The sequence below is a fragment of the Sinocyclocheilus anshuiensis genome, unplaced genomic scaffold (genome assembly GCF_001515605.1).
Source record: "Sinocyclocheilus anshuiensis isolate Anshui unplaced genomic scaffold, SAMN03320099.WGS_v1.1 scaffold766, whole genome shotgun sequence".
In the NCBI taxonomy this organism is placed as follows: Eukaryota; Metazoa; Chordata; class Actinopteri; order Cypriniformes; family Cyprinidae; genus Sinocyclocheilus; species Sinocyclocheilus anshuiensis.
The window spans coordinates 1,282,808-1,287,970 of record NW_015546060.1 but is presented as its reverse complement, the minus strand read 5'-3'; the positions used below and the strand labels follow the sequence as shown (position 1 = coordinate 1,287,970).

The 5,163-nt window shown below is 38.4% G+C and overlaps 1 protein-coding gene across 2 annotated transcripts in view; it reads left to right on the top strand.

Moving 5' to 3' along the window:
- The first annotated feature begins 1,307 nt into the window (after positions 1–1,307).
- Positions 1,308–5,163, top strand: part of nek7 (NIMA-related kinase 7) — a 96,997-nt gene continuing 93,141 nt past the window's right edge. For both annotated transcript variants that reach the window (XM_016500688.1, XM_016500689.1), the window contains exon 1: positions 1,308–1,482. The gene's annotated coding sequence lies outside the window, so the exon portion shown is untranslated. The remainder of the gene's footprint in view (positions 1,483–5,163) is intronic.

Below are 5,163 nucleotides of genomic sequence, written 5' to 3'. Positions count from 1 at the left end.
GTTTGTTCGTAAGTTTTCCTGATAAGATGAGATAATATTAGGTGTGATATGATCCAGCTGTAATAACTACGGGGAAAACTGCAGGTGTTTTAGAGCGAGACATTTATAAAATAAAACAAAAAATACAAAATGATTTCATATTTACACATATTTAAATACTCTGTATGGATCAAAGTATTGGGAAACCTGACCATTACACCAACAGGGACTTTAGTGATTTTGCATTCCAAATACATAGACATTAATATGGAGTTAGTCCCCCTTTGCAGCAATAATAGCTTCCACTCTTCTGGGAAGGCTTTCCACAAGAGTGTTTCTGTGGGAATTTTTGCCCATTAATTCCATAGAGCATTTGTGAGATCAGGCACAGATCTTGGACGGGAATGCCCGGCTTGCAATCTCCATTGCAGTTCAAAGGGATTCAGTGGGGTTAAGGTCAGGGCTCTGCGTTTGCCAGTCATGGATGAGTTTTTAAGGACCTTGCTTTGTGCATGGGGCACAGTCATGCTGGAATAGAAAAGGGCCATCCCCAAACTGTTCCCACAAAGTTGGAAGCATAGCATTGCACAAAATGTCTTGGTATGCTGAAGCATTAAGATTTTCCTTTACTGGAAGTAAGGGGCCCAGCCCAACCCCTGAAAAACAACCCCATACCAATATCTCTCCTCCATCAAACTTTACAGCTGGCACAATGCAGTCAGGCAAGTAACATTCTTCAGCCATCAACCAAAAACAGACTCACCCATCAGACGATCAAACAGAGAAGCGTGATTCATCACTCCGCAGAACAGGTTTGCTCCAGAGTCCAGTGGTGGCTTTACATCACTTTACACCACTCCATCTGAAACTTGGCATTGTACTTGGTGATGTGAGGCTGGCATGAAGCTGCTCACCCATGGAAACCCACTCCACGAAGCTCCAGCTGATATTAATGCCTGTGGAAGTAGGTAACTCTTCAGCTATGGAATCAGCAGAGCGTTGTCGACTCTTACGCACCACGCACTTGTGACCCTGCTCTGTGACTTTATGTGGTCTTCCACTTCATGGCTGAGTTGCTGCTTTTCCTAAATGCTTCCACTTTCCAATAATACCACTTACAATTGACTGTGGAATATCTAGCAGGGATGAAATTTCACAAACTGATTCATTGCAAATGTGGCGTCCTACAGTACCACACTTGAATTCCCTGAGCTTGAAACATTGCACGCGCACACACACACACACACACACACACACACTAACACACACTAACTATCTCTCTCTCTCTCTCTCTCTCTCTCTCTCTCTCTCTCTCTCTCTCTCTCTCTCTCTCTCTCTCTGTGTAGGCGCGTCAACAGCTCGCGTGTGTGTCGCGGCGTCACGCAGGAACTTAACAGGAGCTCGACCTTGACAGACTGAGAGACCATCCTCCTCCTCATCCTCATCCTCATCCTCGGCGCGAGGTCCAGTTCAGCGCGCGTGAAGCTCAGCTGGCATTTCCTGGTAAGAGTTTAGCTTCATTCCCTCCTGTCAAATTCAAAACAGATTATCGTGCCACTTTTTCGGTTTACTGTGTCGCAACAAGGACATTTTGAGCCGACGAGGAACTGGGTATCCGACTAATATGGTTTTACAACAGAAAGAGCTGAGGAAAAGTTGACAGAACTTTGGGCTAGTTTGAGTTAGCGCGCTAGGCTAATGCAGCTGTGGCGGTAATTCACCCGAGACAAACATCTAAATGATTTGGTTTCACGCTCAAAAACGCGTTATTCATTCTGTCAGTAACTTACCCTGTTGTGAAAGTTAGTTTGAAGCTGTTTTACAGAGTGTCGGTTGTGGTTTTAGCAGTGACATGGCACGGTTAGAGCATTGTGGCTAAGCTAACGTCTGTCAGTGTGACACATGCACTAGAAATGTGAGGAGAAATTCACTCCTAATTACTCCGACACTGGCCAAATAACCTTAAACACAGATGGCAAAGGTATTTAATACTGGTTATTTAATACTGGCATTCTCTAGGAATGTCACAAAAACGTTTATTTGAGTGTGAGGCATTTCGTACTTTGGCAACACTTCCAGCTGTTGACAGCAACACGTTGGTACTTGTTTGCGAGCTTGGTGAACCCTGTTCATAATATTAACAATGACATATTAGGAGGAAAGTTCATAATTACGTCTTTTTGACACTCAAAATGTATTATGTTAGAAGTTTAAGAGGATATTAAGTGTTTAAGCAATATTCTACCTTAAAAACCCAGTGGAAGTACAGTGGCTTGCAGTTTAGTGAATTCTTGGTTTGTTAGATTTACATTGGACAGTGAATCGGCACAAAATTTGAAATAACAATGGCTGTGGCTTAGCTTGTTGTAGCATATAGTGCACTCCAAAAGTTATCATTTACTCATTCTCATGTCTTTCCAAACACGTGTTACCAACATTTGATATTAGAATGGAAGACTGAGTCATATTTTGGTTGTCATTGTTTGAAAGAGGATGCAATGAAAGTAAATGGGGACCAAAGCTGTTTTTTTTTTGAGTTCCACGGAAAAAAGAAAGTCATACCTCATGAAGCAACTTGAGTGTGTAAATTATGACACAATTCTCAGTTTTGCAAAATATGGAGTGAACATCGTAAAAACAGTCTAAGAAATAAAATACCCCATTTGTAGGACTGGCGATGGGCTGATGCTGCATCCCAATTCACATGCCATTCAGCCTAAATAGTATTTGAAGTTAGATCTGCTGTGAAGAATTGGTGCATGAATCCAGTTTACAGTGACGGGATGCAACAGCGGGGTCCATTAAAGTGCTATTATGGCGTGGTAGTATTTGCCAAAACTTGCTTACTCATCTACTACGCACTCAAAAGTTCTTCAGGAAAAAATGTCATAGGCCTAGTACTTTTAAGGCATAGTATAAGTAGGTGAATTGGGACACAGTGTGTTACATCAGCCAGTCAGTAAAGTGGTCGATATTTGGCTGTTTTGAGATCAGCATCAACAACAAACCTCAAAGTGGGCCAATAAACAGAAATGTGACCTCTTTCTTGTGTCAGTTTATGGTCTTTGCATTACTACACGTTTGGGCTTAAATTATTTTAAAATTGCATTAAATAGTCTAAAAATGTCTTAAAAACAATTATTGTGTAATTAATTTGATCAGTTTTATGTCTGTTTCATTTGACATCATTAAATTGAATTATTTATACTAGGGCTAGTATAGATATCTCTATTTTAATCGATTCTCATTTTTACGAAACGATATCAATTCTTAAATCCCAAGAATAGATTTGTCTAGCCTGTTTTCAGTTAATGGATGGAACATTGAAGGGCACTTCCCATCCAATATATCGCAATAAGCATTGTGCTTTGGCACTTTTAATATGAAACAAAGTCTCAGATTTCAAATTCTGCCCATTGTATTGCAGTATTCAAACAATAAATGCTGTTTTGGCACTGTTTAATCTGGAGTGACAGATCGCTGTAGCGCCTCAGTTCAATAAAAGCGGCAGTGCGTAGTGCACGTGAACTAATCATCTCCTCCACATTAATACCAGTTTCAGCACAAAATAAACATGACTAAACATCCGAAGGTAAGTATAAAAGAAATAGTGCAACATTACAATCCGTATCTGTCTCATGTAATCACTCAATCAGTGTTTCAGTCAATATCGCCAATATAATGGCTTGTATGTCACGTAACGTCACATTTACCTCAGAAAAACATTTGGTGACCATAAACTCATTAGTCCGGTAGAAAAATAAACTGTAGAGAGGGGCATTTTGCTAAATGTATACACCATATACAGTGGTGTGAAAAAGTGTTGGCCCCCTTCAAGTGTGACAAACATGCAAAAAAATAAGAAATCAGGAAGGGGGCCAACACTTTTTCACACCACTGTAATATATTCACTGTTCTTCAATGTTTAATTTATACTTTTTATGACAGCCAAATATATATATATATATATAAAAAAAAACAAATCGAAGAAGAAATATTATTATGTAGGCCTAATTGTAACTTTTTATTATTAAAAACTTAATTAAGTGTAATTTACACCGTTGTATAGCCTAAAAAATCAGTCAGTTTTAACCTTCAATATTATAGTAATGTAGTAGCGTACCAACTGACTCTCATGTATATTTTACAGCATTAGTTAAAGGGGTCATATGATGTTGCTAAAAAGAATATTAGGGTAAACGTACCTATTAAGCTCACCAAAATCTACATTGTGACATTTTTAGTGCACAAGATATTGGTTTCAGTGCAAAAAGTTATGTTAAAATAAAATACTAATCTCTCACACAAAAATATTTAATTTGAGAAAGAATAATTTAAAAATTTTTTAAATGTACAAAGTAAATCAAAAAAAAAAAACAGAACACAAAAATCAAGCAACAAGGCATTCAAGTCGATCAGTTATATATTCATAATGAAGTGCCATCTAAGCACATTGCAACATCTAGACTAGTCCACATTCAGCTGTAACGTAACACATTCAAAAATCAAATAAAACAAACCAATAAAACATTTAATCCATGGGGATGAACACAGAAACTAGCTTCATTATGAAACCTCTTTTTAAATGGATGTCAACTTACCTGTAGTCTCTTATGGCTGGAATACACTACATGATTTTTGGCCCGATTTCTCTTTGGATTTGAGACTTTAGTCTTTGCAACTTTACAGATCTTCTTTATGCACCAAGAGCTTGTAACACTTCAAAGAGAAAGGAACAATTGAAATCGCATCATATGACCCCTTAAAGAGAATTTTTTTCCTTGAGAGAATTTGGCATGTGTACCTGAGATCCAAAATAATCGATATTGAATCGAATTGAATCGAAATGGGAATCGAATCGAATCGCAAGCTTGTGAATAAGCCTGGGCGATAAAACGGTATCGATATTTATCGACGGTACACCTTCTTCGATAATGATATAAAAAATGTTCGATATAGTGCACAATATAGGCACGTGCTATGAGTGACGCAGACAGCACACACAAACACATGCTGAATTGAGCGCTGTGCCTGCCTGTTATGAGGAGATTGTGAATAAAAAAATGATATAAGTCGAATTTAAAATAAACATTTGCATTTGAATGCAAAAATAGTACAATCAAATGTTAGGTGTGTGTCAGGGAGCGTCATCAGTGGAGCACGAGATGCGGTGATGATGCTGTA